This window comes from Ornithorhynchus anatinus, chromosome 3 (assembly GCF_004115215.2).
Source record: "Ornithorhynchus anatinus isolate Pmale09 chromosome 3, mOrnAna1.pri.v4, whole genome shotgun sequence".
In the NCBI taxonomy this organism is placed as follows: Eukaryota; Metazoa; Chordata; class Mammalia; order Monotremata; family Ornithorhynchidae; genus Ornithorhynchus; species Ornithorhynchus anatinus.
Genome location: NC_041730.1, coordinates 38541807 through 38560050, shown reverse-complemented (window position 1 = coordinate 38560050; position 18244 = coordinate 38541807). Strand labels below are relative to the sequence as shown.

At 42.1% G+C, this 18244-nt stretch overlaps 1 protein-coding gene across 1 annotated transcript in view; it reads left to right on the top strand.

The window, feature by feature from the left end:
• Positions 1 to 439: 439 nt before the first annotated feature.
• Positions 440 to 18244, top strand: part of BDNF (brain derived neurotrophic factor) — a 78562-nt gene continuing 60757 nt past the window's right edge. The window contains exon 1 of the mRNA XM_029059317.2: positions 440 to 575. The gene's annotated coding sequence lies outside the window, so the exon portion shown is untranslated. The remainder of the gene's footprint in view (positions 576 to 18244) is intronic.

Sequence of the window (18244 nt, the reverse complement as noted above, 5' to 3'; positions counted from 1 at the left end):
GAAAATAAAGCTGTAGGTATTGTCTGGTTTCCATAACATAATTTGCTCCATTTATTCAAATGTAAATGAAATGTGCCTTTTGTATCAACAGAAGTTACTTGTAACAATGCTAAGTGGAAGAGATTTGTCATAAAAGCAAATGGAAGAAAAAATGAATATATATGCACTTCATTTCTGAAGTGCCTGGCGTCACAGTGAGATGCCTAATTAACTCTTAAATGATTGCAACAGTATTTGTTTGACAAGGTAGAGGATATTGAGTCATAGTTGAGCTACAGAATAGTAGTTGATACTGTAAAAGCATGGTTAAAGTGAGCCTTTAGGAAAGGAGAAAATCAATCGCTATGCCCATTCTCTGATTTAACCTTGAAAAAGCAAAAACAGATTGCATAAATGCTTGTATTAGAGTTATTAAGAGTTACTCTCTGGTAGGTTTGAAGATTTGTACCTGCCCGACCTCATTTGCTGCATCTGCAAACAAAGGAGTCCAAAAGAGGAGGAATTCTTTAACTTCAGCTGTGTGGGCTAAGAATAAAGCCAGTTACCTAGATCATCGCATGCGGTAAACAAGTGAGGTAGGAAATGGTTTTGGTACTTGGTGCTTTTTTCATGAATGTTCAGAGGGCTAAGAGTAGGCTAAGCTCCCCTTTCCTCTTCCACTCCTTTCTGCATTGCCCTGACTTGCTCCTTTTGCTCTTCCCTCCTCCAAGTCCCATAGCACTTGTGTTCATATCAGTCATTTCTTTATGTTAATGTCTGTCTCTCCAACTCTAGACTGTAAGCTTGTTGCGGGCAGGGACTATGTCTGACTGTTATTGTATTGTACTCTCCCAAGTGCTTAGTAGAGCAGAGAAACAGCGTGGCTCAGTGGAAAGAGCACAGGCTTGGTTGTCAGAGATTCATGGGTTAGAAACCCGGCTCTACCCCTTGTCAGGTGTGTGACTGTGGACAAGTCATTTCACTTCTCTGTGCCTCAGTTCCCTCACCTGTAAAATGGGGATGAAGTCTGTGAGCCTCACGTGGGACAACCTGATTACCCTGTATCTCCCCCAGTGCTTAGAACAGTGCTCTGAACATAGTAAGCGCTTAACAAATACCAACATTATTATTATTAGTACAGTGCTTTGCACACAGTAAACATTCAGTAAATATGATTGAATGAATGAGAAGAGAGAGAACTAGATCATGAGTAGTGATTAAAGGCCCTCCCATCCCAAGGTCCATCTTCAACAGAAGATATCTGTAGGAACAGAGTATTGACTGCCCTCCTTGATATCCATCCCAGGATTATTATTTATGCACTAACATGCTCAGTTGCTCTCGCTATATCTTAATTCACATTCATGAACCTCTCAGCCACACATTGATTCAGAATTTAAGTTTCTTGCAGACATGAAAGTACCTTTCCTTTCTTTTGTACTTTCCTAAGTTCATTGTACCCAGTGGGTGCACAGTGCATACCATGACTTCTAAAATTCTCTTATCCATGAATTGATCCAAAGCCCGCCTTGACCCTCCTGACATTTTCAGCCTGCAGAACTTTCCCTGGGTATAATTTCCATGGTTTCGACTCACTACATGGAAAAAATCTTCCAAACTCTGCACCCCGCGCCCTATCCAGAGTCATGCCGGCATGGAGGCATAGTACTGTGTGCACAGCACTGTACTAAATGCTTGGGAGAGTACAAGACAGTAGAAAAGCAGCATGGCCTAGTGAATAGAGCATGGACCTGGAAGTCAGAAGGACCTGGATTCTAATCCCAGTTCTACCATTTGTCTGCTGTGTGACCTTGAACAAGCCATTTAACTTTTCTGTGCCTTAGTTACCTCATCTGTAAAATAGCGATTAGGACTCTGAGCGCTGTATGGAACAGGGATTCTATCCAACCCGATTTGCTTGTATCCACCCCCAGCGCTTAGTACAGTGCCTATTGCATAGTAAGTGCTTAAAAAATACCACCATTATTATTATTAAAATTTAGATACAGTCCCTGTCCACATGGAATAGGCAGTTTTCAGGAAGCGACAGGTACTAAAATAGGGGGGAAAGAGTAGAATATAGGGTATATACATAAACAATCCCTGCTCTCAAGGAGCTTTCAATCTAGTGGAGGAGAAAGATATTAAAATGAGTTACTCAGCTAAGGGAAGCAGCACAAAGGGGTTGAGTTCTTCAGAACTTTCCCAGGAGGCAAAGTCATGATCTGGAAGAGTCCCAGAGAACAGTCCTAGCTCCCTCCCATTCCACTCTACCCCCACCCACTCAGATTCCTAAATCAGGAATCATCCTGGCCCAGCTTGGATATGTCACTGCTAACTCTCCATCACCTTGCCCCTTCCTACCTCTCCTCCCTTCTCTCTTTCTACTGCCCACCCCGCACGCGGCTGCCGCCCACCTCCTCACCGCCCCTCGGTCTCGCCTATCCCGCCATTGACCCCTGGGCCACATCCTCCCACGGTCCTGGAATGCCCTCCCTCCTCACTTCAGCCAAACTAATTCTCTTCCCTTCTTCAAATCCCTACTTAAAGCTCACCTCCTCCAAGAGGCCTTCCCAGACTGAGCTCCCCCCCTGCTCCCTCTACCCCCCCCTTCACCTCTCCGCAGCTAAACCCTCTTCTCCCCCCTTTCCCTCTGCTCCTCCCCGTCTCCCGTCCTATCCCCTCAGCACTGTACTCGTCCGCTCAACTGTATATATCTTCATCACCCTATTTATTTTGTTTAATGAGATGTACATCGCCCTGATTCTATTTATTTGCCATTGTTTTAATGAGATGTTCTTCCCCTTGATTCTATTGCCATTGTTCTTCCCTGTCTGTCTCCCCCGATTAGACTGTAAGCCCATCAAAGGGCAGGGACTGTATCTGTTGCCGATTTGTACATTCCAAGCGCTTAGTACAGTGCTCTGCACATACTAAGCGCTCAATAAATACTATTGAATAGAATATCTGTCCTGAGATCATCCCCAATCTCTGGCATGCCTAGATACTAACCATTAGATGGTAAACTCCCCTAGGGCAAGGACCTTATCTGTTCATTGTATCTCACAAGTACTTAGTAAGTGCTTTTCACAATTGATTGATTGATTGATCTCATAAGTTAGAGAGAATGGGGAAGCCTAGTTGCCATGCCCACTGAGTCACACTGTTCAGAAGTCCCAGAAGATTCCCCTGGCCTGAGGCAGGATACCCACTTAAATGCTCAGGGCTCCAAAACTTTCCCTTGTCTGGATATGACAGTTTCACAAACATTGCTCTGGTTGTGAAGGTTAGGTCTTTTCCAGACAGATCAGGATACCAAAATGGATTTTTCCAAAGTAAACAGCCATTCAAAAATATGCAGCCCCATGCTGACTTGGCCAAATCTGCGTAAACCATATTCTGCAATTCATCCTGAGTGTATTTTTCATGGGGGTTGTTGGAACAATCTCAATTAACACAATGCTAAGCCTTCTTCCTCTCCTCCAACAGAACTTCAGTCAACCCACCTGTTCCATGAATCAATAATTGTCAACTTCACACCCCACTGAGATGGTAATAAACTTCCACCTCATTCATAGTCTTCTGGGAGCATGCTAGACTGGAAACTAAGGTCTGTCTAGTTTTGTCATCAAACAGAGGCATGAATAAACCTACCCTGAAAAAATAGCTGACTTTCTTGAGGATTTTGAACCTATCCTTTTTCTTCTGCTTTGTTCTCATGTTGGTCATGGAAATTGAAGATTCCAAATCAGGCACAATTGTCATAGGACCAATTTAGGGCATAGTTGGAAACATTGGGATTTTTTTTTTTTTTTGGTAACTATAGCTGGCTTTCTACAGGGCTGTGTGGGGAAAAAAACCCAAAATAAACAAACCAGAATTTGAAAAAAAAAAAAGTTCCTCAAGACCAAAGGCTTTCCAACATCCGGTAGACATCTTCATTAAATTTGATCATGGAAGATGCCTCCCTGTTGTTTGAATAGCAGTGAACTTCCACCTTATCTTTTGAAAGTTGGAGAAAATATAAGAAAGATCAGTTGATGATGGGTTATTAGGAAGAAGTAGTACTGATGTAAAAAGGCATGCCCCTACATCATAAAGATGGTTATCCAGAAAAACCATCATCCTGGTCTCCAGTGATCCTTCACTGACACTGCCAGAGACAGAGCAATGCACTGGAAGGGCCACCAGTCCCACCCAGGACAATATGACTTAAGATTCAGGTCCTTTTTTTAAATGGCATTTATTAAACACTTACTGTGTGTCAGGCAATGTTCTAAGCACTGATGTAGATACAAGCTCATCAGGTGGGATACAGTCCATGTCCTATACCAGGCTCACATGTCACAGATGAGGTAACTGAGGCACAGAGGAAGTGACTTACCCAAGGTCACAGACCACATCTGTGACAGAAATGGGACTCTGGTTCGTCTGACTTCCATGCCCCTGCTCTATCCACTAAACCACTCCTGCTTCTCAGTTGGAGAAGTACAAACCTCTATTGAAATGGAAATCAATCAATCAAGCAATGGTTATTATTGAGCACTTACTGTGTACAGAGGGCATTGCACTAAGACCTTGGGAGAGTAGGATACAGTAGAGTTAGAAGATATCTCTATCCTCAAGGAGCTTTCAGACTAGAAGGGACAGACATTAAAATAAATTACAGCTGAGGGAAATGGCAACACATAAGGTTCTGTACATAAATGCTGGGGGGTTGGGGATGGGACGAGTAGCAAAGTGCTTAAAGGGATTCACATCCAAGAGTTCAGTCAATGCAGAGGGGAGAGTGAATAAGGAAAAATGAAGGGCTAGTTGGGGAAAACCTCTTGGAGGAGATGTCATTTTGGGGAAATGGGAAGATGGGGAGAGTGGTGCTCTGAAGGATATGAAGGGGAGGGAGTCCCAGGCCATATGGTGGTGTGGGCAAGAGACTGGTGGCAAGACACATGAGAGCAAGGTACAGCGAATAGGTTGGCATGAAAGGAGTGGAATGTGCAAAATAGGTTGAAGCTGTAGTAGAAGATGAGTGAAGTAAGGTAAGCGGGGGAGAGCTGATTAAGGGTTTAAAAGCCACTGGTAAGGAGTTTCTTTTGGTGTGGAAATAGGTGATCATTTGAAAATTTTGAAAATAGCACTTTCAAGATTCAATTCTCATTTTAACTAATGACCAAACAAAAGTATTTTAAATGATATTCCCGGTGGCAACAGAATGTGATACCAAAACAAAAAAATGCTGTGTTTCATCTAGGGAATTTAGGTTTGCTTAAAGGGGTGCCAATTCCTCATGTTTCAAGCAAGTAATGAGATGAAACAGTAAATACCAACTACTCAGAAGCACCCTGGTGATCTCTCCTTCAGAGAAGAGTTTGTCAGTTGTTCAAGGGGCATTTTGGACCCTGCTTTGTTCAGCTATGATTACAGTCCTAAGGATAGAAAACTCATAACGCAGATTCTTTTTTAAGACCATAGAGAAGCCAGCACCCAAGAAGGAAGGAAATATATTCTAATTCTGAACTGAGTGTTACAATAGACAGCAATTAGGATGGACATCAAAGGAATGGAGAAAATTCCATCATCACTAGGCAGGAGATGTTATTCTCATAGCCAAAAAAAAAAAGATCATGAACAGATCTATTAGGCAGCCACTAATGAAATAAAGCCACAGAAAATGGGCTAAATTAACTTCTAGGTATTAAACAAGTGGTCTGTCAGAGGTTTCTTGTGATTATATAGTGTAACAAGGAGTTGTGTAGCTACAGTGTAACTGTTACTGAACTCAATGATGAAGATGGAAAATAATCAAACGTTATAATAAAGATGCAGTCTAGCCAGTTATAGTAACACTGAAAGAGTGATGCCTTTTTGATCTTCCAGTGATTTCAGTGGAGCACTGCTCTCTCCCAAGACAAGTAGTCAGCCAGGATTGGTGGCAGCCCAGATTGGATTAGGCTGAGAAATAAGGAGCCCAAGGGGCAGTGAGGAGGTGGAGAATTTGCTGGAGTCATGTTGGGCTGGGTGAGTGGAGGAGCAGGGAGAGAGATGGTACCTTAGTACCAAGGCAAGTCTTGGCAGTGGGAGAACCCTCTCGGCTTCGGGGTGGGGTTGATGAAACAGAAGATCCCTGAAGTCACAGGGAACCAACCCCAACTCTTTCAAAAGTGAAGATGGAGAAAGTCATCTTACCTGAGTGCAGGGGAATGAAGCAACATTGCTTTCTTTCTTGTTCCAACATTCACACCTTTCTCTCTCCCTGCAGCGTGCCTTAGTGGAAAGAGCACAGGCTTGGGATTCAGAGAACGTGAGTTCTAATCCCAACTCCACCACCTGTCTGCTGTGTGGCCTTAGGCAAGCCACTTAACTTTTCTGTGCCTCAGTTACTCCATCTGTCAAATGGGGATTAAGACTGTGAGCCCTACGTGGACAAACTGATTACCTTGTATCTACCCCAGCACTTAGAACAGTGCTTGGCACATAGTAAGCACTTAACAAATGCCATAATTATTAATTATTATTATTATTATTTCTTTCTGTTTCTCACACACACACATACACACACATATCACCTAACAAACAAGTCTGATTGGAGTTTCAAACTGACACAGACCCAGCTGGGGTTCATCTCAACTACCACTTCCTTTCCAAGGACAAAGTTAGCAGACCTCATGAGACGTAGATAAACTTTGGAAGGAGCAGGGAGCAGCCAGTCGTGGTACATGTTAGTACCACTGACTTGGGTTAGAGATGCTTGGAGATCCTGTGACCACATTTATTGCTAGACTGAAGGGCTGATACATAGACTTCCTAATAGCATCCTGTAAAACTGCCCGGTCCAAGCAGAGGCCCAAGTGGCAGTTCAGAGTGCCAAGACTCGATCTGTGGTTGAGGCATTCATGCAGAAAGGCAGGGTTTAGATCCCCTGGGAATGAGTGTGGTGGTTTTCTTAGGTGAAACTTAGGCAAGACATACCAGTCTGCTGTCACTAGTCATAATAGTGGTAAGCTCCTCGTGAGAAAGGGACCTGTCACTTCTTTATTCCATTCTTCCCAAGCACCAAGTGCTTAATCAATTATATGACAATTATTACTACCATTAGTGATAATGATGTTTACTGAGAGCTCCCTGGGAAAATATAACAGAGCACAAGACACAGTCCCTTCCTACCAGGAGCATACAAACTAACAGGAGAGACAAGCATAGAATATTATTTGCAAAGTAGAGTTATGAATACAACAGTTGAACGTACAGTTGAATATGTATGTGCTGAGATTGGGTATAAATACATACACATCTGCTAGAGGTGATTTGGGATGATGGGGATTACTCAGAGAGGGCTTGTTGGAAGAACATGGAGAAAGCTGTGGAGGAACATGGGGAAAGCTGTGTTCTGAAAGATTTTTGTAGGGGGGAGCGGTTCCAGGCAGTGATCCAGCATTAGTGGAGGGACAGAGATAAGAGAATAGATAATGAGGTTCAATGTGAATGTTACCTTAGGAGAAACAAAGACGGCAAGCTGGGGAGCTGCAGGTGAAGAGGTCTGAGGTGGAAGATGTGGAGAGCCTTGAAGCCAATCATGAGGAGTTTTTGCTTGATGCAGAGGGAAATGGGCAGTAAAGAGAGGTTTTTGAGAAGTTGGAAAGATGTGGCAAGTGATGTTTCAAGAAGATGAAACACGACATGAAAAGATTCTCATGTCATTTTTAAACCAAAATACTGAAAGAAAGCAGCGATTGCAGAAAAAATTACTGAAAGAAAGCCAGTGATTGCAGAAACCAAGAGACCCTCCCGCAGTCCCCCCGTGCAACCTCCCTCCCACCCCCCCGGTCAGCACTCCCACTCCATAACCCAGGAAAGAAGCAGTTTGATGGTATTGGAATGGGAGAGTGTGAAGGGCAGGAAAACATCCTCTCGAGTATTGAATGCAAACAAGGAAGGTCAGTGAAACTAATGCAACTAGTAATCTATTGATTACTCTAATTGTAAATAACATTCAATGCCTGCTTCTCCTGTTAGTTTGTATGCTCCCTGGGGTAAAGGACTGTGCCTTGTGCTTCTGCTGTATTTTCCCAGAAAGCACTCAATGAACACCATTACTATAGCAGTATAATAGGGAAACTAAGGAAAATGGCTGGTGTAGAAATGGACAAAAAGCATAATCTCATTTCTCAAGGAATTTCCATTCTAATGGAGGAGATGAACATTCAAATAAATTACTGGTAAGGGAAGAAAGAGTATATGAGGATACATATGCAATTGTTGAGGGAATGGGGATGGGGGAGTACCTAAGTGCTTAGGGGTGGGAAGGTGGAGTAAGGAAGAAAAACAGGTGGGAGGGGGTGGCTAGAGCTCAGTCTTGGAAGGCTTCCTGGAGGAGTGTTGAAAGTATGTGCTTAAGCCAAGGTAAAGTTTGCTGTGTTGCCTCAAGGTGAGAGAGTGGGTAAAAAAAAATCAGCATTAAAATGAAATAGCACTATTGTGAAAGAAAGCTAAAATAAGAGCATTATAATGGGGAGTGGCTGTTTATAGGGGGAAAAACATAGACAGTAAGAAAATAAAAATGGTTTCAGACCAGAGGAGCCCATGGAATATTTTTGGATAGAAATTTCATACTTCTACAACAAAAATATTGACCAGGGTGAAGACACCTAGCAGGAAATGTTAAATGGCCTTCAGGAAGCTGTCAATATAAAGTTAGCAATAGGCTTTGGAGATTTCAATTATCTTCACCTCTACTGACTGAAAAACTCATCAGAATGAGGAATGAAGGGAAGGTTTTTGATGGGATCATTGGCCTACCATTCCTAGAACCCACAAATAAATACTATAAACTGGATTTGACCCTGAATAGATGACAGGACCTTGTGCAGAAGGTTTATATGGGAAAGTCACTCTTAGTGATCATAACATTATTAAATTTAGCATTCTTGCTGGGGAGGGAATTGGTTGCCAAAAAAATCCCAGCACATTGATTGCATTATAGAAAATGTAACTCTGATCCAACATAAATCTTAGAGGAAAGCTGAAAGGAGTAGCCCAAATAATTATACAGAAGTCTTGCCTAAACTGAACGCAGTGTGGGCTAGTGGAAAGAGCATAGGCCTAGGAGTCAGAGGACCTGGGTTCTAATCCCAGCTCTGTCACTTGTCTGCTTTGTGTGAGCTTGGGTAAATCATTTAACTTCTCCTTGCCTCAGTTACCTCATCTGTAAAATGGGGATTAAGACTGGGAGCCCTGTGTGGGACAGGAACTGTGTCCAATCTGATTATCTTCTATTTTACCCTAGCGCTTAGTACAGTGCCTGGCACATGATAAGCATTTAATGAATACTATCTTTAAAAAACTGATTTTAAAAAAGAGCTTTTCAGATGAAAAACATTGTTTTAATGTCAAATTTACCTGAATGAGGAGGACCAGAAGATCCATAAAGAGCGAGTGTCAGGTCAGGTGGAAGCAGTAAATTAGAGGACCAAAAAGGAATTTGAAGGCCATATGGCAGAAGATGCCAACACTGATGTTAGAAAATTTTTCAAATACATCAAAAGTGGGAAAGTAGTTAAAGAGCTGGTGACATAGTTTGGTGACTGCAGTTTAAAGGTACACTGTAAGATTGAAAGGAGATAGCTGGCGAGTCAGTGATTACTGGGGAAGATGCTAGAGATGATAGTCCAGCAACCCAGTGAATTTTTGCAGTCAAAAACTTAGAAGAACTAGATCAAATAATGGTAAACAAGCAAGAGTGTTAGTCAGAAATTGATAAACTGCGAGCAAATGCCAGAATCATATTTCAGCTGCCAAGAAAACTAAAGGAAATGAAAGAGGAGTGGCAGAACTCCTGGAATAACTGTGTATCTTATCATTACAAATGGCAACGAAGCCAGATGATAGGCAAATTATCAGTGTAATTTCCATTTACAAGAAGGGTCCCAGAGGTGATCTTGGAAATTATAATCTGGTGAGTCTTCCATGCCTACTATATTTATAGAATCTACAGTAGGGTTTAACATCCTGTTTCCCTACCTAGGCTGTAATCTCACTATGGGCAGGTAATTTGCCTAGAAGGCTCTGTTGTTTTTTATTCTTCCAAGAGCATACATACTACAGTGCTCTGCACACAATAGGTGTTCAATATGCTGTTGATTGTACCGGAGCTTGTGTGTCTCTGTGGAGCAGGAACCTTATAGAAAGCACTGTGGCTGGCAACTGTGGAAGCTTTCATCAGATCTAATGGGTGCAGTAGTGGTCACTAGAGTCTGGAGGCAGGAGGCCCTGCCCAAAGGGTGAAAGTAGTAGCATGTCTGCTGTCCAGTCCTCTTTTCCTGCTGTCAAAGTTCATGGACAGAGATTATCCCAGCACTAGAAAAAGGTTTGCTTTGCCATTTTTCAGTGCTGGTTCCAGTCCCTCAATGCCACAGTGACCTGGAGAATACAGAGGCTGCCCCAGCTGCTGGCAGGGGTCAAGGTTGCCCAGGGCCACAATCCCAGGATCCACAGTCCATAGAGCAGATGGACGTTACTAAACTTTCACCTTTTTTTTTGCCAATAAAGTTCCAAACAATTTCAATCTAACCAAGCCAGAATAAACTGCATTTCACCCAGGTGATTTGAAGCACTTTCCAATTATATGAAATGATCCCCATACAGGTAATTAGTTTTGGATAGAATAAATACACTCCCACCCACCTGAAAGGAAGATCATCTTCCTTAACTCTGAGCTGGAGCTATTTAATAGCACCAGCAAGCTGCTAAGCAATTTGGGACAGGAAGGAAATCCTAACTTCCATCCAATTGACTCTCCAAGGGGGATTTAAGTTGGCAGACTGAAATTCCCCATGCTGGAATTTGATTGAGCTAATATCTGACACATTAAAAAAACTATGGGCTTTTTAATGACCATGAGGACTTGGGTTTCCCCTCTTCTCCGGTGTGAAAAGCTGGGCCTAGTAGTGCAGGGGCATGAGACATAACTACATCATGGCTGACTCAGAGGAGGACACACCGTCCTTCTGCACACTGCCATCCCTTGTGGCCTCAAGTCTCAGTGGAAAAGATCCCAGTAAGGCTTGGTCTTTATCTGGAAAGAGGCTGACCGTATTACTTGTGTGGACAAGCTGGATTTTGGGACACCATCCCAAATTTGACTGATTTCCCATTCCCTCTCAGTGATTGTGTCATCACAGGGAGCAAGAGGGAGGGAGGAAGGGAACAGGAAAGGGGGAAGAAGTGTGGGGATAGAGTCCTCCAGCATTCTGTATCTGAATTGTACATTCCAAGTGCTTAGTACAGTGCTCTGCACATAGTAAGCGCTCAATAAATACTATTGAATCTATACTGTAAGTTCCAGAATGCTTCGGGACCTAATTGAACAGGTGCTGAGCATGCTCTAGTCCAGATGTGAATATCCAATCATATAAGAGGAGCAAGGTAACCAATACAATGCCACTTTTAGCACATTTTTTGTTCCTAGGCTAGTATGCCAAACTCTGGGACTGTTCAGGCCAAACTAGAAAATATGGTTCTCCTCAAAGCTCTCTAATATTTCTTCTCAGTTTGGTTCACTAGCTTCTCTCCAGCCTATCATCCTCTGATTGTTGACATTTCTCAGAGACTGTCTTCTGGATCTTCTATTCTTCTCACTTTTCACCCATCCACTCACATAGCTTCGCACTACCACCTCTATGGAGATGATTCTACTTCTCTAGCCCTAGCTTCCCATCTGACCTACGCTCCCTACAGGACATCCCCATTTGGGTGTCTTGCCACCACCTCACACTCAACATGACTAAAATGGGATTTCTCATCTTCCCTCCTAAACCCACTCCTCTTCCTAACTTTCCCAACTCCACCAATAACATCCCCAATCTTCCTGTCCCAGAAACCCACAAACCATGTCATTCTCATTTCTTTACTATCTTCTGATGATTTTATTCAATCTATTGCTTAAATCTTGTCCATTCTCTCTACACCAAATTTCCTGGTTCCAACTATTATTTTTCACTCCAACAGATACTACCCAGGTCCATGCTCCGATGGTAAAGTAGCTAAATTATTTTTTCAGCTTCCTTCCTGGTCTCTATACCTCTAGCCTCTTTCCCCTTCAGCCTATACTACAAACTGCTCCAAGGATTATCTCAGAAAGCATCTATCTATTACTTAAAACCCTCCATTGGCTTCTGTTCCCCTCTGTGCCAAGCAGAAATTCCTCATAATCAGCTTCAAGAATCTCCAACTCTTTTATCTCTCTATTTGTTATCTGCTCAACAAATTCCACTGTTCGATTGATTGATCAGAACTTTTCACTCCCTCTTCTCCAGCTATCTTCATTCCTCCCAAGAAAACCTTCTAACTTTACCTTGCTCACAATTCTCCTGCCTTTGTCCCCTCACTCACCTGTTCCCCCAGGCTGGAACTCCCTCCTTCCCCAAAGCCACAACTCTCTACATATTCAAAGCCCTCCTAAAATCCCACTCTCTCAACAAGACTTTCCCCATTAATTCCCATAGCCCAAGCTATATAAATCCCCCCTCATACACTTTTAGCACTCGTGCATTTACTTAAATTCTTGTATAGTACTTGCACAAATATGCTTTCTCAATCAGAAATTCAATTATTTATTAAGGTCACTGTATTTGTAAATATTTTTCTCCATGCCATCCCCATAGAAACTTAAGTTTCTTTTGTGCAGCAAATGTATCACTTCTCTTTATTATACTTTCCTAAACATTTAGTACAGTGTAATGAATTTCAGAGTGCTACTACTTACTAATTACTTAGTCCACTCTTAGATATTGACCCAGAGTAGCATTGGAAAATTTCTATTTTCACTTCTGTTTGCCCACGTCGATGTCATAACTTCATAATATGTGGTTTTACCTGGGCCATAACCCGAGACTCTCTGCTGTCACTACAGTGTTCCCAGTTTGAAAGACAATGCTCAGACATGGATTAGCAGCTTCCAAAGTCCCCATAACACCATATTTAATGGAACAACTGTTCCTGTTTTAGACAGAGACGGGTCCAAATGTTGCCAATTTAGATCCAGCCCAAAGATGGATTGGGTTGGGAGAAGAAAAGGGATGTCAGAAGAGGAAAAGCTACATCTGGGAAGCAGCATGACCTAATAGAAAAAGCACAGGCCTGGGAATCAGAGAACGTAGGTTCCAATTCCAGCTCTGTCAATTGCTTGCTGTGTGACCTTGGGGCAAGTCATTTGACTTCTCTGTGCCTCAGTTTCCTGAACAGTAAAATGGGGATTCAGTACCTTTCTCCCTTCTCCTTGGACTGTGAGCCCCATGCAGGACAGGAACTGTGTCTAACCTAATTGACCTGTACCTACCCCAGTGCTTAAAATAGTGTTTGACACATAGTAAGTGCTTAATAAATGCCATAAAAAAATCTGGGAGGCCCAGTGGAGAAACTTATCAATCAGTCAATCAACTGTATGTATTGAGTGCTTACTGGGTGCAAAGCACAATACTAAGCACTTGGGAGAGTACAGTATAAAAGAATTGGTAGATTACATTCCCTGTCCACAGTGAGCTTACAGTCTAGCAGGGGAGAACATCCCTGAAGAAGAAAATGCTTAGAATCAGCAATCTCTAAAAATATGATCAATGTTTCTGGTGCTAGACAGGGACAAGCTCCAGGAATAGAAAATGAATGTACTCCATTGAGAGCACCAAGTCTCTTGACTGAGCCCAGCTTTGTGTAAAATCAAGCTCAGGTCTATTACCCAATTTCAAGAAGACGAGGGGTATGGAGCTACAATCTTGAGTATTTTCCCTACTAATCTCATCCAGACTGGTTCCTACTTCATGAATGTCCCATTACTCACATAGTCTTGCTGACCAGTGTCTTTTTCTTGGATTCCTTCGACTACCAGGCTGTTCAGTAAATTAGGAGGACCACGTTTTGGGAGAAGATTACTTTTTCTTCCTTTTTCCAAAAATTATATGTGACAAGTTGATTTGTATCTTCATCACCTGATTAAACTTCCAGACTATCACTGACTCCCAATGATGTCATTTCCTGGGAAGGCAAAGGAGCACTTAGTATCCCAGGTTCAAGGTTAGGTCAGCTCGTCACCTATGAACTGGTGTAGGTACTGGTGGAAAGATTCCCCGCTGACATTTCAGCAAGTCCAAGGAACTCAGTAGCTCCTTTTGAAAAAATTTTTTCTCTGACAGCAAGGTTATAAGAAACACATTTTTCCATTCTCCTTCCAAGCAGGAAGTCTTTGATGATAGATTTCCTACAGTTTGACATCTCTCCCCTTAAAGACAAATGCTTGCTAGACTGGTGGACTAAATCCTTGGTAGGATAAATTAGCTGATCTTAAAAGATGTGCATCTTGTGAGACGCTTTTCTTATTTCTTAGTTCAACAGATGTACACAGTCACCATTTTTGATCAGGTAAAAGTCCAAAATGAATGTGCATCAAATTGAAGGAATGGACAATCAGGCCACTGTTAGCCTGTGAAACATAAAGTAAAAGTAAACAATAATTGTGGTATTTCTTAAGTGCTTAGTATGTGTCAGGCACTGTAGTAAGTGCTCCAGGCCAACCAGGTAAGCCACAAAGTCCAAAGAGCTCAAATTGAAGATAATAAAAAAAGAGGAAAAATTTCACTGGTTTCTTAAACATTCTCCCTGATGCCATCTTTGGGCAAAATCCACTGGGTAGTTGAAGTTGATTCTTCCTAAGTGGATGGACTTTGTCTGTGAGAGGGTTACAAGGTTGATTCTGTAAACAGTAAGGTCTCCTGTTCCTCATCCAGGTTCTTCTTTTGTGTTTGCCCATAACCCTAGCTCCCCTGTCTGGATTTCATCTCATTATGTCCTTTCCTTTCAGAATTTTGTAGCCCTCAATGAGGTTGAAATTTTTTTGCCTCTTTCCAAAGGAAGCAGAGCTGGTCTCTGCAACCTTTCGGTGAAAGTAAATTCCCCAAATCCCTCTGTCATTCTCGTTGCCTTCTGCTCTTCCTTCTCTATCTCTACAATATCCTATTTATAGCTATGAAACGGCGTGAGCTCAATACTCAGAATATGACCTCACCAATCCTTTTTACATGACTAGAATAATTTCATCAACTTCTGTTCTCAGTATTTCTGTGAGAACAATATATCCTAGAGTTATTTATTTAATATATCTATATATCTATCAACATGTATTCTCGATGATGGATAAGAGTTCAGTGTTTTTCCAGTGACTGCACTGAGAGTTCTCCTGCTAGATTTCTGGGCACATGGAATTCCAGTGTACTGAATACCAAGGCATCTTATATTTCTATCTGTGTAAAATACTCTCCACATGTCTACCCATAATTTTGAACTGAATCAATTTCAAAAATTGGTTTGCCTTTCTCATTCAGTTTTATGCTAAGTCCTACTGTTGGTGTTCTTCATGTTGTATGATAACTCTTTCAACCCTTTGATTTGTCATTTCACCGTTGGGATACAGTCCAATGTCATTCTTTTCCTTTGAACTTCATAGTCCGGTGGTATTGGAGCATCCATCTCCAGACCGCTTTTGTCTTGTCTCTGCCCCATTTTGTAGCATTCAGGTTTTCCTGAAATCGAATTCACCTGCATCCACGTTTTCAATCCCCTTGATGAAAACCTTTTCGTGATTGTCCTAGCATGGGTAATCCACATAGATACGTCTTTCAGACTGGAATTTTCCCCATGCTTTTCTAACTTTTTTCCAACTAGTCCTTGTGGGATTTTCCCCACCAGAAGCAACCGTCTAATAAAGGTAAGAGCCTTAGATCCTTTTCTAAAGAGTTTATCAGTAGAGCTTTGCCATTAATGGGCACTTCTTATTTTGAGAAACCTTTTGAGTTTTGGATTCATGATTCTCTCTCTGTCCCCTTGGAGAGCAATTAGAGATGAGGGAATGACTCCTGCAGTCTTTCCTCCTATCTTGATAGGTTCAATCCTTATTAATACTACTTTTCGTAGAGAAACAACATGGCCTGGTGGAAAGAGCACAGACCTGGGAGGCAGAGGATCTGGGTTCTAATCCTGGCTCCACCACTCATCTGCTGTGTGACCTTGGGGACATCACTTAACTTAAATGTGCCTCATTTCTTTCATCTGCAAAATGGAGGTTCAATACCTGTTAGTCTTCCTACTTAGACTGTGAGCCCCATGTAGGACCTAATTATCTTTTATCTACCCCAGCACTGAATACAATGCATGGCACATAGTAAGGACTTAGCTAAAACCACAACTATTATTATCAAAAGGTATTTATTGAGGACCTACTAAATGCAAAACCCTCTCCTAAGTTCTTGGGGAAACATGAACAAAAGCAAAGGACACATCCCTACCCATAAGGTGTTCATAATCTAGTGGGGAAGACAAATATTCAAAATAATTGGATAGGGAGTAGAATGAATTTGCTAGGTCAAAACAGTATAAATCAGAATAAATAATACATCTATCCATAAGTGCTGAGGATGCACATAAATACAAAAAACATTAAGAGTGACTGTCGGGTTGATTTTCCTTGGAGTGCTGAAGGCTGAGGTCTGGCAGCTGTGTGGGAGGAGGGAATTCCAGGCTAGGGGAATATCATGAGCAACATGTTTGGAGACAGGTGAACTTAGAGCAGGAGACAGACTTGGGAGGAGTGAAGAGTGAAAGCTGGGAAGTAATGAATGAAGAGACCTGATGTGCATATTTGAGAAAATTCATGAAGGATCTTGGAGCCAATAATGAGTTCATAGATAATTTGGAGGAAAATGGATAGCCATTGGAGATTTTTGAGAAGTGGAGAAAGACGTGCTGAGAGACATAGACCTACATTTTAACTTCTTTGAGAAGCAGTTTTCAATGTGTCCAGAGACAGAAGAGATATATTTCCTTAGAAGTTCGTTCTACAATCTAAAAGCCCTGACTTTATGCTAAAGCCACTTTAGCTTTTTTTTTACTATACACAGTTATACTGCGAGCATTGCACACAGTAAGAGCTCAGTAAATAATACTGATTGATGAAGTACAGTGCTTTCCACATAGTAAGCACTCCATAAATACCATCCCTTGATCTACTGATGAAGGGCAAGTTAGGGATGCACAAAGAAAAATGAGAAATATTAGATAGTAATCCCCATTATCAGATTCAAAGTCTAGGCAACCAGTAAAAGCAGCAGTAGTGGATACAACACAGGCCTGAGAGTCAGAGGACTTGGGTTCTAATCCCAGCTCTGCTACATGCCTGCTGTATGATCTTGGTCACAGCCACTTAACTTCTCTGTGCCTCAGTTACCTCATCTGTAAAATGAGGATCAAGACTGTGCAGCCCATATCAGACAGAGACGGTGTCCTACCCTGGTAAGTTTGTATGTACCCCAGCACTTAATACAGTGAATGGCAGATAGTAAGCACTTAACAGATAGCATAAAAGAAGCAACCTGTTGCCACTCTCAGAGACCGAATACTGGGCAGGGTGGATCATTGGTTTGATCGAGTAATGACTTCACTTGTGGTCTTATGGTATCATTAGAAGTCATTCCTTGGTCATGCTTTATTTATATATACAAAAAAATCAATATGTGAGTGAGTTGAGGTCTACTTGTCCCAGGTTTATGATTTTCCCAGTGATCAACCACAATTCTTCAGATTTACGCCTGCTTTTCTGAAGACCTCTTGGACAAATCTGTCCCACTCGATAGGCAGTAGATGGTAGAGAGAGGATCAATTTCAGGAAAATGTATTGGGGAGGTGAGGAACTGGAATGATCCAGTTGGGTAACCAGTGGGCCCCATTTCACAGGATAATGGTGGATCCAGAACTTTTCACTCTGCTGGACAATTCTACAGACAGCAAGCATAGCCTCAGGGGGTGGAGGTGGAGTTGGGAATAGAGTTGGAGGTCTCTGGTAGAAATATAGAGAAGTCTGGGTAGAGAGCAAAGTAAAAGTTTTGGTGGTGACACCTCTGGAGCCTGTCTTGGAATAGGAAGTTACCTCCTCCAATTAGTTGAGAGAAGACTGTAGCATGATAAAAACATCTCAGAAGTGGATTCTGATTGCCAAGAGATCAGATTTGGATTTTGAAGTTATGATTCAGCTAGGGACAGTTGTGGAGCAAGCATCATATCCCATGCATCTGGGAACTTCTCACTATCAAGATTACTCAGAATGGAGGGGATAAGGTGAACCTGCCAAGGTGGTATAGTATATTATGGCCAAGTGAATAAGCCTGTGAGGCAGATATGAGATGACCTGAGAAACGATGGTATGAAAGAACAGAAGATTAAAAGTGTA